Source organism: Sylvia atricapilla, chromosome 1, assembly GCF_009819655.1.
Source record: "Sylvia atricapilla isolate bSylAtr1 chromosome 1, bSylAtr1.pri, whole genome shotgun sequence".
Taxonomy (NCBI): Eukaryota; Metazoa; Chordata; class Aves; order Passeriformes; family Sylviidae; genus Sylvia; species Sylvia atricapilla.
Window position 1 is genome coordinate 102,771,623 of NC_089140.1, and position 14,412 is coordinate 102,786,034.

Here is a 14,412-nt window from a genome sequence, read left to right on the forward strand (position 1 = left end):
TTCAGCAAAATTGATGAACTGAACACAAGTGTCTTGTTTAATCCCAGCCTGAAGAAATGGTGGGAGACAAGAATCAGGTTTGGATCGACAACAGATCCTTTATTTAGAATTGCCATCCTGAAATTCAGTTTCTTGTTAGAAATGAAAATTTCACACCATCAGTTCATACATTCCAAGATACTTTTGTAAATTCAAGATGTCAAAACATCAGAAAATTAAAGCATAATTTATTCAAATTATTTTAAAATGAGTTTCCTGTAAGCAGTTGGAATGCTTATAAAGGGCAGGGAAAATAAAAATTCCTCCCTAAATATCTTTAGATGTTCACAAGACATTTCTTTTTTTTAACATAGAAACAGACTACATGTGGAAATGTGGGGGATGGAGAAGTTTTTGTTAGCAGGAAATTCAAAGTGAGTAATATATCCATTTAAAACATATGCTGATAAACATTCCCAACTATGATGCTGGAATGTTTAATCTCTTTTGTTTTCCTTCCAACCACATGAGATGATAGACTATTTGTATAACACATAGTAAATGGAAGCAATATCCAGTATGGAGCCTTCTCTTGAAAAATCTGTGTTTGATCAGCCTGGGGAGTGTGTGGTTTTCATGACTTTGAAATAGTAATGCACTGGTTTTACTGTCTTAAAATTTAGAAGCATTAGCAAGTCTCATTCTATCAAGAAGAGTCCTGAGAGCTCTGTTTCTCCTCTGTCAAGGGCTATAACTTAATCAGCTGTTGTTTAATTGAATAATTCTGCTATGGTAGAGAGTGTAAGCAATTGTTACACATGCTTGAATCTGCATCAACTGCATCAACATGACATAAATAAATCAGCATGGTTATGCTTATCGAAAAGACATTACTTCTACATAGCCCAAAGAACAGCCAAATGCTAAAAACTGAAGTTCTGGTGCAACACATGGGGTAACATATGCACTCAGAATAAAACAGGTGTCATAGATGGGGATGGCAATGAGGAAATAGCTGATTTCAGTGGAGCAGGATTTAAAACCACAGACCTGGTAATCAGAGATGCTTGAAATGAAAGGTTAGATTGAATCTGCTGCAAGTTGCCAAGAAATTTTAAAAGGGCTAAAAAAGAAGAAAACCCAAGTAGTAACGAAAGGCAATGCCAAGGAGCCCACCTGCAGCCCGTGAAAGCTGCTCAAAAGGAGAGAGGAGCTCTTCCCATCAGTACCACATCATAAGTCAAGCACATGGCAAAGGAACCAACTTAAGGCAGGAATTATTCCCAAGGAAGGACGTCCCTAGTGCCAACTTGCTCTTTCCAGGCCCCACACCACTGTGACTGATGTTTCCTGAGTGGATGTTCTCCCTCCAGGGACTGGTGGAGCATTTCCTGCAACTGCAGGCTGCAGCACAGAGACCCTCCCTTAGTGAGTGAGGAGCAGGACACTGGGGACAGCAGCAGCCTTAGTGTGGCAGCTCACCCTGCAGAGGAGCCCAGCACCCCCAGCAGCATGGAAGAACCATCTCATAAGAGTAGAATAGTTTAAGGGCTAAATGATTTAAGGAAAGGACTTTCAGGAACATCTATTTTCAACCCTTTTGCCATGGGCAGGGACACCTTCTGCTAGAGCAGGTTGCTCAGGGCCACATCCATCTCGGCATTGGACACTTCCCGGGATGGGGCATGGACAAGTGACAGCTGATATGCTTATATGTCCAAGGCTGGAGCCAGCCTGACACAAGACAGCCTGTGACACTAAATCCTGCAATTTGCTGCTGCTTCTCTGAGTCGTCTGAGTAAATTGGAGTCTACAGGGAGAACTTGTGCCCCTTCTGTCTAAACAACCAGCATCCGCAAGGGAAAGTGTAAGTGCTGCTCTGTGAGACCCTGCTGTACAATTGCTGCAATCCCATTTTGTGCTGGCTCTACTTTCTATTTGCAGTAAGTCAGCAGTACACTTCCTCAGTTATTCCAAGCAGGATTACAGCAGCTCAGAGATTTTGGGATAGCTCAGTGCTTCTTCTGCAGCAGGGGCTCTGCAAACCGAGCAAAAGGGGCTTACAAGCAGGAGACTAACAGCTGCCAAAACGAGTAGCCCAGAGCCTTTACCAGCCCAAAGGGTGTCATTGGGCATCCTGCTCAACAGCAACAGGCTGAGCAAAAGGTTCCAGCAGGGAAATGCTGTCATGTACAGAAGCATCATAGAAAACTTAGAAGTGTAGGATCCCATGCCAAACTGGATAAATGGACTGGGGGAAGAATAAACTAGAATAGAAAATAAACAGCCATGGGAAAAGCAGTGCTAAAAAAGGTGGTATAGCGATGCAGCAGTGCATCAACTTAGCAAACTCTACTTTAAGCAAAATCAAAATTCACTTGGGCTTTGACTGATAATCTATTAACATCATAGTACTTATTTATAACTCACTTTGTAAAGGGTTTCATAACAGTACCTAAAGGGCTTCAATTGTCCAGCCTGAAATTATATTGCTTCAATATAGTTTTATTTTAATTATGTTTTATTTTTTCAATATAATTTTATTATTCTGCTAATACATTTCTGGGTACTTTATGTGTGAAATTAGTAGATAGAGTAATTTCAGTATCAGCCTCAGAGGCTAGTTAGTGGCTTTTTGTAAAGTAAGTCAAGAGCAAAAAGATCTTTTTCATGAAGTTAAAGGTGAGAGAAGAAAATCTTTTTGTCAGCAGAACTACTAAGTCTCCCACAGCACCCTCAGCCTCCTTCTTGTCTGGCCAAGGTCCCTGTTCAGCTGGATTTCCCACAGGTCACCTAACACAAGGAGACAGCATCCTCTGGGATAAGACTCTAGAAACAGGTCCATAGATTTTATACAGCTAGAAGAATTAATTATTCTGTGAAGCAGCATACTCGCATCAGAATACTGTATTTTGACACAAAGCCTTAAGGAAGATCTGATTGTGCAGAAGAATCTCTGCATTTCTCTATTAAATTTATTTCAGACAGTATTCCCAGCAGCTCTCAATAACAGCCTTTGTCATGCAGAAAATTGGGGGTTTGATTTGGTCTCAGCAGAATTAGATAAGACCTCAGTGTCACTGGTGGCACTGCCTCCACTGCAGTCTGAGCAGGATTTAACCTCAAGTCAACTCAGTTCTGAAAAGCACCTATGAACCACAGAGCATCCTGAGCTTAGCCCTCTACCTAGAGGGAATTTATCAAAAGAAAAACCCTGAACACATCTTTGACTCCAGTTCACTACTGACAAGGAGTTTGAGCAGATTCTTTGTCTCAGAAAAAGACAAGTCAACACTCATAAATTTTATAAGTGTATTAGAAACTCAGTGCAATCACCTCTCTCCAACACATTTACTTGCCCCTATTTAATGTTTATTTAGTTATATCATTTTCTTACTCAACAGCATAAAGGCAAAGTAGGCATCTACCAGCAGATAATAAATGCTGGATTTCTGGCAAAGAGGGATACAAACTATCTCATACAGATGCTCATCTCCCTTTTTTACACTGAGGAACTGATAGTTCAAAGGGTAGCAAACATTCAGGCAGCATTTACTGGGGGTTTGGTTTTTTGGTTTTTTTCAAAGATGGAATTATCTAAGTGCTATGTCCAGTTTAAAAACAGGATTTCTTTCTTCACCTCTGATCCAAGCACCGATATCCCACATCTTGAACCTTGGATAAAAATAGTTTCAAATAAACTTTCTAAAAGAAGTTGTTAATGTTCTCAGCTGATCTTAAAAAGCACTTTTCTTATTAGAAAATCAACAATCACAATGGAAAAGAAAAGGCTCTGGGTAGACAGTAAATAATTTTTTAAAGAAAATTTTTTTTAGAAATTAATTAATTTTTCTTTCACGAGTCAGAAAAGTATACTCTCATTTAATATAGTATTTTTACACTCTTTTACGAGACTTGCTTCATGTTTCTGCTGTGCAGGTCAATGACAAAAACCCATGGTCAGAAGCCAGCTTCAGAGGTGTTAAGCCTACACAGTGCTTGTATTTAAGCCCATCTGGGAGTGGTTTTGAGAATAAAACTGTAGAATGCAACTACACTAACTTGCTTGGGATTTATAGGGCCCCAGACATGTCCTTCTGGTTCTAACTCTGAATAGACACTTCCACAAAGAAAGTACTTACCAACACTCAAATTCTCCCATGACATGGCTTTTTCAACAGGAATACTTATTAAACTTGTCTTTCATTCCAACAACTACTTTGAGTTCCAAGGCAATAAGATGAGAAAAGAATGGAAGTTTCTCTGATCTCCAGAGTGCCATAAGCAAGCTTCTCTGTTGGCTAAACCTGCAGCTCTGCAGCTCGAGGTCAGGGTGACATTGCAAGGAGTGTGGGCCTGTGCAAAAAAAACTGCTTCAAGTTTTTTGCAAAGTAGAGGATTGAAAAAGGGGAGTTTTGCCTTTTTTTTTTTTTTTGAGTTTGTTTTTTACATAAGAGTTTATGAGGAACAACAGCAAGTGTTGGTAAAGGTTGTAAATAGAGGGATTATTCCTTCTACCAGCATGCAAAGAAACGTGTAGGGCTTCTGCCTTGGTAATAATACACTGTACAAACTGTGGCTAACAAGAGCAAAAAATGAAAATAAATTCTTCAAGAAGGTCAGTTTACTATTCACCCCCCTAAAACTTCCTGCTCCTAGTTGAAAGATCAGGCAGGATGATTGTAGGGCTCCCACCTGAAGCTACCACCTTCCTGCTGGCTCTGCTGTGCCAAATAAAGAGGCTGGCATCTTCCTGATATGAAATGCAGGCAAACAAGGAGGTGTAGCTGCTTTCTCCTGCATATGTACAAAGTACAAGAACTATGAAAAGAGAAAGCCAGCTGAACTAACCAATATAATTTTTGTTTGTTTTAACACAGAGATATACGTCTCTTGTTTAGTTGCATCTGACCTGCAAAATATGTAACATCCAGGAAAAAACTGGCCCATCTGATGTTTAGCACCTAATAGCAACCATGGTATTTATAGAACATTATTTCCACTGGCTTTGGCATCCTGTTTATTAGAATAGCTAATTTAACAAACATCCAGTTAAAAGCAGCTGAGACACAGGGAGATGCTGCAGTCAAAGCCTCCTCTCAACTCGCTTGGAAAGTACTTATCACAGCAGTGCAATTTATCACTGAATACTTAAACAAAAAGTCACAGTAGGTAATATTTATTGCAAATTCTCTCCAACCCCAATGTTGTACATTATTTCAATAACTCAAGTTACATTCAACTAAATTCAATTTTAAGATAGTAGATTGCATTTCTACATAACTAGTAGTGCTTATAAAGAAATTATTCAAAAAAAATAGGCAAGCCAGAGACCATAAAGAGAAAAAAAAAAGTCATAGGAAAGAACAGCAAATGCAAGAATCATAATGAGTGAATGAAACTACCTTCTGGATCTGAATTCACAGTGTAATTTCCCTACAGCAGTCATAAAGAAGAACAATTAATCTTCTTCAGCAGTTTAAAGATACTTCCTTTTCAGAAACTCTCTCCTCTTGTTTTGCATCACAAGTCTAATAATCAAAATATTTCAATTAACTTGAGTAAAAAAATACCATGGAACAAAAACTCTTGGCTAAAGCAGAGCCCCAACAAAATGTAAGACTAATTTATTACTTCTTTATATTCTCCACCACAAAGCTGAAAATACATTGTTATTATTTGGCCAGCATTACAGAACTGTATTTGGCTTGGTTGTCATTAGAGACTAAACAGATGAATTTGGTAGATATTTGGTTTAAAGCACTCTTCTGAATTGTCAGTTTAATCACAATGCTACAACTTAAGTATATATTTTACTTGATGTCCCAAAACAAGATACTCTACTCCCAAGATAAGTGAAATTAATTACCCTACTATCATTATAATAACCCTAAAACAGACTTAAACTTAATTGGAACTCGTACACAGTAAACCCCCAAATGTTTACAAGTGCAGGTTCATTGCACATTTGCTACACTCCAGTGCCATCTGTCTATAAAAAGATAATTAACATTTTCAATAAGAAGAAATATAGCATGTTGTAAAGTGTATTTGGTCCTAGGCCTTTCAATCCACTTCAGTTCTTATAAGAATGATGCTGCTAATCCTTTTCTGAATTAGAAAAAAACAAAACCAAAACAAACCAAGAAACAGTGTCCTCAGTGTATATTTGAAGCAAGTTTTCCTGGAAAAAAATCATCCAGAATGCCTTCATATAGACATGCTCCCTGAGTGTCACTCTTAAGTACTCCCCCAAAATAACCTTATAGTCTTCCTCTAAGAATTTAGCTGCCTTTTGAAGACCCCAGAGAAGCTGAGAATAACTACTCTGGAATCTGCATTTAGAAGACCATTTGGGGACAGCCTTTTCAAAGTCCACAACCTTCAGTAGAGGGACATAAAAATAAATGCTCTGCCAAGCACTGCAACAGAAGGGATCTGACACAGACCCCAGTGTGAGTACAAAGCAGGTTCATTAAATTCAGAGCCTTTCCTTTCCTCCTTCACAGTGGCTGGCTGGGGAGGGTTGTTTCCCCCCATTCCCTGTGAAAATTGTGCAAATACAGCTCTTTGCTCTTCCAAAAGTTCGGCAACAAGTTTTAAACCAGCCTGATGTCAATTTAACAGAGTGCATCCTGGCCATTCTACCTAACCGTGTATTCCCACACCTTGTCGGGAAGCAAAATGCCATATGCTTGATGCTACTACACTTTTTGTTGCGTGCGGAGGAGCTGCTTCTTGATCACACACTCCTTTTTTGAAACGCACGCTTTATTTTTTTCCCCACGGAAGAAAAAATAAAAAAATAAAAATAAAAAAAGGAGCGTTTAAAAGACAAAGTACCCCTTTTCAATGGGCGGTTAGAGTAGGTAAAGGAAAAAAGCCCCTTCCCGCGGCTGTAGGGAGGCGCGGGGCGGGATGCGGCCGGTCCCTTCCCGGCTCCTCTGGCTCTCCAGCGGTGCCATCTGCTGGTGCCGCCGCCGGGAACGCCGCCCGAGAGCACAGCTCTGCTCGGGCCTCGGCCAGGAAACGTCAGCCCCGGCCAAAACCTCGGTCTAGAAAAGTGCTCTTGTCCCTTGTGTCCTCCCCCAGAGGCGTTTTATAAAGACAATTCGTTAGATAAGAAAAGGAGAGGAAGAGGAAAACGAAGGAATGTATTTAGTGCTATACCTCATTTGCTTCCAAAAAACGCGATTTCCTTAAGTCAGGCAAAATTATTTTCTCATTAGTGGCTACTAGGTCAAAGGAGAGCGTGTGCTCACAATAGCGTGTTACCATCTAACACCATCCACCTGTCACATGCAGTGAATGACAGTGGTGCAATGGTGGCTTGGAGTCACAAAGGAGAGCAGCTGTAGGGATTAAGCCAGAAGAGGTGTCTTTAGGCAGCATCAGAGAGGAGAAGGCAGGCAGGCAAGAGGAAAGTTGAGGGTGCAGGCCCAGGGCAGGGGGTGAAGCAGGGCAGAAAGAAGCTCAGTCAAGGTAGCCGTGTGCATTTGGGCACCAGAGCTGCCTGGCAACAGCATTTCTATCAATGGGTGACTGCTGAAGGGTCTGGTTCTGTAAACCACAGCTCACTTGTCTTTGCAGTGCACCTGCTCACACACTGATGGTGTAGGTTTTGAGCCAGGCATTTCACCATTATAATATTCCGTAATATTTCCCTCAGATTTTGCTCTATTTTTTCATCAGACTCTGAAAGAGATTGCTTGCTAAAAATGGATTCACCATACCCACCCCTCTGACCTCAGCCCAATGCAGTTCAGCCCCACTGTACCTGTCTGCCTTCTCCACTGACTGCACAACTTTATCCCAAACTTGTCTGATCAGGTGCATATTCTGTTGCTTCAGTTTTTTGCGAACTACCATCTGTTATCTTTGCTTTTTCTTGTTCCATTTCCAAGCTTTTCAACACATCTGAACTTGCTGGCAGCAGACCAAGTACTGACTTTGAGCAGATATCTCCAGCTGTAGAAAAGTCCCATCTGTAGCTTCAGGCTGTCCCTTTGCCTCATTGATTTCTTTTTCTTTAATTGCAATTGAGGCCTCAGCAACATTTTCAGATGGTTTATAGTCAGCTACTGTTGAGGCAAGCTTACAGCTTGCAGCAGTTGCTCCTATTTCAGCCTTCACTACATTGTTTGGGAGGCCTTCACTGCTTGTTTCTCCCACATCTTCTGTCTGCATTTCTTGCTCTTTACTCTCTTCCTTACCACTGGAGCCCACATTGATTGAACACTCACAGTAATAGTAACCAGATTCCTGCTTCTTCTTACGCATGGCACAGAGATCAATTCGACTGAAGACCTCTGTGCCAAAGTGGCTGTCCTCATATTCCTTATAGAGATCCGTACAAATTTTCCTGAAGCCCTATTTGTTGAAAGAGCAATATGACATTATATGTATAATATATGTGCACAAATACACGTGCACACCTTTAGGAAGGTGTGTCAAGTGCTATCTTAACAAAATCAGCAAAGAAAACACCACCCTCCCAGTCCTACCCCTGATTAGGATAACAGCATCAACTTCATGTGGTAGTATTTAAGTTGATACTGAGAAAAGCCAACCATTAAAAATTAAAGTTATAAGAAGCTTGGCTTTTGCTGAATTCTTCATCTACCCCACCCTCCTCCAAAATAGACGCATGCCAAAGATACAAAATCAGATCAATTCAACCTACTGTTACTTAAATGCATACATCTAATTGTAGATACTTCAGGCAAGCTCATAGTCACCATAAATATTCTGAATTGCCTTTAAGAGGGATTGCTTAATTTCACCTAGAGTTTACTTTCCTCAGTTTCATCTCACAGCTGTCTTAGACTGAAAAGTTAACCCTTCTCGTTGGTACCCAACCACAATAGTAATTAAATTGTGTGCTAAAGACTGGCTAGAAATTGAGTTCACGGACTTTCACCCCTGTGAGTAAAGTAGCATTCAAAAGAAATTTAACTCAGTGACTTACTGGGAAAACAAGCTCATTTCAGCAAGCCAGAAAAAAAGAGAAAACCTCAGCAGCTCTTAGATAGCTACCAAGCACTGTCAGTATCTCAATGGCCAAATGTTTCAACAGTCATGACACACAAATGAAAGGTACAGTCCTAGAGATGTGTTTTCAAATGTTGGCACATTCTTTTCAGACTAAGAAAAGTAACTTTATTGCCATAACCAAAGCACGTGCTTAGAAATCATTGCACTATATGACTGTCAAGATCAAAAACCAGCAGTTCCTCAGAGTGATTTCTTGGCTCTTCTCCCCCCAGCAAGTTTGGACACAGCAGCACTAGCTGCCCCATACACGTGTCACCAGGGATGGGTGAGCAACCCAACAATTCCATGGTTCCCAGGCCTTTAATTCAGACTGCAACAGGCTGTCAGTTTGTACAAGGGGCTCCCACAAAGCATTTAGCCTATAGCAAACCACATATGCTAGGGGCACATCGGAGATGTAATGAAGGACAGATGAATCATTAGCAACAGAGAATAGTCTCCACCTTCTCCTAAACTAATGAGTATGTGAGCTAACAAGGCTCCAAGGGGCTCCTTACAGCACATTGCCTCAAAGAACTCTCAATCAGTTTGCTCAGACCTGCTCCCAGCCACCAGGGGAAGAAAAAAAAAAAAAAAAAAACACCAAAGTAATTTTACAAGATTTTTTTTCTTATAATGACAGACTTATTAGCAGGTGGATATATGGTTCACAGCATGGACACTGTGGGAGGACAGCCAGACAGCCAGTGTCACCTGGATAGAAGCAGGTATAAATAGCTTCACAACCAAATCATCAAACCATTAGGCACTGCTGCCTGAGGTGACAAACACACTTGAATGTTTAAATAAACCAACAGCACACTTTTTCTCTGCCCCAGAAATACCCATGTGTCTGTCAGAGCCAGGCTGTTCAGGGGCCAGGAGCTACATGTCACCTAAATGCCTCGAGGTTCAAGTTCTGCTGAAATGCAGAGACGCACTGCGCATGGGCTGTTTTCTGGGTAATTTGGGAGGATAATGGAAACTTGAGTAAGGTCACATCATTGAAGATAACTTATCAAGCAGCCAGAAGAGGGCAGGATTAGGACTGCCCTTCCATTAAAAAGCACCAAATATTTTAATACAAATGTGTCACTTGTTATACTTGTTAAATAACACATTTGCTCTCTCACAACCCAGGGTAGACCACAGCTATTTCCAGACCTGCACCAAGTGAATCTCGAAGCAGCATAAAAGGGAATGAACAAACTTTTCCACTTTAGCACAGAGGCACTTGATCCACAGCTTTGCTGTGGCAGAAGTGAGATCGGGCAGTGCCCAGCACTAAAGGGTAACAGCCCACACTGCAAGCTCTTTGTGTGCTGGAGAAGGCTTTTACTACAAGTAAGGAAGTGGATTCTCTTAAGAGGTGAACTGTTCCCTTTTGGCTCATTGGAAAGGTAGAGGTCAAAACACCTGAAGAACCCATATTTTTTATTTATGCCAGGGTCACACTGCCCATTTTGTACCTGATCTTCAAATAGTACTTGCTGCTCCTTTGGTAGTTATTCAGAATAAAAAGCACACAATCCAAGATCTCTCAAGCCTCTTGGGATATTTAGGCACACAACCAAAGCTAAAGATGCCCAACTTCTTCAGGTGAAAGTTTACAGTAGTATTAGTTTTAAAGAGAACTAGCTCCTCTTTCCCCACAAATGAGAACAAGGTTTACAGCTACACCACCAGTATCATCACATACCTCTCATTAGCAAAGTATTCCTGAGTATAAAATATAAACTGCCTTAGAGATTACCTTTTATACTTCATATAAGAACCACTCCAGCTGTGTGAAATACTTAAACAGGACCCTTTTTACAAGGAAACAGTTATTTATGGTCTAAAGAAAGTAATTACAGCCAGTAGATGGCATCATAATAACTTAAGTGATATTTTGTCTATTTCATACTTTGGCATCTTCTAGTGTTTAGAAAGGCTGATCTCTCTCCTGCACTATTTAGGAATGGGATACTATAAAATAATCAGTTTTCACCTTTTTATCTGTGTTATATTTTGAAAGAAATGCCTTAAGTTGACAGTGTCAACTTTGTCTTAAAACAAATTAATCTTCCCGTTTGGTCTTCAAGATTATGTTTTGTCTAGACTTGAGCCTTACTAACCTCAGGGAGAGTTATACATGGACTTACAGAGCTCACATGCCCCTAATAACGACTCAAAATTTGGCCCTACTCCACTTCAGTTTCACAGTCCTGGTCTGTAAAATAATATTTTTAGGAGAAAAGGTTTTATTGTGGAAACAAACTCGCACAGAAACAAGTAACGCTTGGTAAACGAGGGAAGAGCAGTGAATATTGTCTAGCTGAAGTCCAGGAAGGTTTTTGACACCATTTTCTGTGACATCTCCATAGAGAAGGCTGATGAGTCTGGCTGAACAGTGAGGTGGCTTGAAAATAGGCTGAACAGCCAGTTCCATGTGGCAGTGATTGGGGGCACAAAGTCTAGTTGGAGACTGGTAGGTAGAGATGCACCAAGGGGCCAATATTGGGTCCAGTACTGATTAGCACCTTCATTAATGATGTAGATATTGGGGCAGAGTGCAACCTCAGCATGTCACTAATAACAAACTGGGATAAGTGCCTGATTCACTAGAGGCTACTGCCAGCCAGAGTTGTCACAATAGCTGGGGAAATGGACTAATAGGGACTTCACGAGGCTCAGCAGGAAACACAAAGGTCAGACATGGGAAAGGAATGAACCCAGGCACGAGTACAGGCTGACAGCTGACTGTGAAGGAGTTCTACAGAAAAAGGACCTAGAGGTCCTAGTGGATACCAGGTTGACCACAAGCCAGTATGTGTCCTTGCAACAAAGGCAGCCAGTAGTATCCTGGGCTGCATTAGGAGGAATGTTGCCAGCAGATTGATGCAGGTAATTCCCCTTTGCTCAGCACTGGTGAGCCACATCAGGAATACTGCATCCATTTCTGGGCATACCACTGATATTCTAACATTTAAAGACCTATACACTTGCATATTTATGTATATAGATGCAATGAGATGCTGTACATAAATAATGGTATGCAAGATTAAGCTATATTTAGTGCTAGAGATCAAAAGGAGAGAGCATGCAGGAAATTACAATTCTATTTTTAATTTTAGATTTCATAGTACGAGGAAGTGTGAAAATACTCCAGACAAGAGTCAACAGTAATTCCTACGTGCCTACTGTATAGTTTCTTTTGCATTAGACATTGCAGATGCCTCTGCTCATGAAAATCCCTACAGGCAGTATAAAAGAAAGAGCCTCCAGCACAGAACTATCAGTCCTAGCCACCTTTGATTTTATCATGTATACAAAAGGCTAATATCAAGTCAAATGAAGTACTTGAACAAGGTCATTTCTTCAGCTATTATAGCTTTTTCTGTTTTCTGTTCTGCATGCTGCTCTGGTGTTCCAAGATTGCAATATACTGACCTCATAAATACAAGTATTATTCCTGGAAACAAACAGGACAGTATTCCACTGGGAAATGAACAATCTAATCAAAGCTGGTTTTTACTTTAATTGTTTGTGATAATCCCATACAACGCTGCAGTAAAGGTTAGAAAAGCACGTCACACATTTCTAGTATAAATCAAGGCACCAGCCTGACTTCCAACGTGACATTAATCTTGTTCTGAGGTAATACTACTCAGAAGACAAATATTACTCAGAAGCCATCTTGCCCTATGGAAACAACTTGATATGGTTTTTGTGCAGATTTGACCGGCCACAATGGAAGGGAAGCAGTCTGTACTCTACAAGAGGCCATACACAGTATTAGCAACAGACCTCATTTCTTCCAGTCAGAGATGAACAAACACAACTGTGTTTACCAGCCTGTATACATGCTTTGTTAAGTTATAGAGAAGTTATATTGTTCTGTGATTGCAATGATTATTGCTTAGATCCCAAGGATCCCATTGAAAGAAAAGTAATCACTAGACTGATCCCAGGAAAAATATTCTTAAACCCACTTACTTACCCTTCTTCTCAACCTTGATACTTTAGAGAGCTTCAGGAAAGTCAGATGTGGTTTGAAGTCCTTACTTCCTGAAATGTCAAGATTCATTTCAATAAAGCATCGTTCCACGCTCTGGAAAAAGACAAATATAGAAAGAAAATGAGTAACAGTGAGGAGGTAGGGAAAAAATATTGACAGGGAGGTTAGACAAAAAGCCCACTGCCCCTGTCTCAAGCAAGACAGTTAAAACATACTCCAGGCTACTGCCCTATCATAGGCAACAGAAAAACTTGAGAAAAGTACTCAAAACCAAAGTTCTGCATGACACACAGACAGAAGTTGTAAACCTGAGACCAAATCCAAACTTCTGTGTGTGCAACGCAATTCCTTCTGATTCACAAATCCCTATCAAGTGGTGAGCTCAAGAAAGGGTCTGTCTATGGTCGCCCTGCCAGGAACAGATGCAGCCACCACCACTGGCCACAGCTAGGGTCTGTGACAGAACAGATTCTCCCCACTTATTACAAACAGTGATGCAAGAAGCCAAAGTGGTTCCAGGGGGGGGAAAAAAAAATAAGGGTGGTTAGATTCCCAAAACTACTACAACTCCACAGCACTAAAACAATTCAGGAGGGATCAAACCTAATGCTCCTTCCCCAGATACAAATGTGATACAAAGTGTTTATTTATGGTTTTGGCATAAAAACTTCAGGTCACATATTTATAAAGTTGTAAGGTTTTGTCCTTTATAGAAAACAGTGCCAGTGTGCAACTCCAGGAATTATATTCTTCAAGGCCTTTCAGCTAAGGGTTTTAATGACAAGTCAAACCAAGCTGAACTTGGTTTTCATGAGCTTTGGGGATGCAGTTTCAGTACAGCAAGGTAAGGTTCGCATGAGGCAGATCCCTACAAGTCTGGCAAAACCAGAAGATGATGTCTTGTTCAACAGTTGTGCTTAAATAGTAAGAAGTAATTCCAAAATTACACTTAAAGCATTGGCTAAGGCTGGAGCAATTTTTCTTGCTGACAGATCTTTATACCATGATTGTATGAAGCAGATAAAATAGTGGGGGGAGAAAAAGGGCAGGGGGAGGAAACAACATTTTAAAATGGAGACCTGCAGCACTTGTGGCTGTTCCGGTCAGATCTCCCCTGCCTTGACCACCTATCTTTGTTACTGCTTAGTTGCTTGGGCCCTGAAAGAAGATTCAATTGTTGAAACTGTGTGAAAAATAGCATATTACACACCTGATGGGTGCCTTGTTTGAAATCCCCTGCTTGCATTTTATTTTTCCACCTATCAGGAAGTTTAACTACATGTGTGTTTTACTAGTTTGTCATTTGCCTTTATATCAATGCCAGGTCTCTGTCTTGGACTTTAGCTAATTAATAGCTTAAATGTTTCTCTCAGAGTATTTATGAAGGAAGAGCAGCTGGG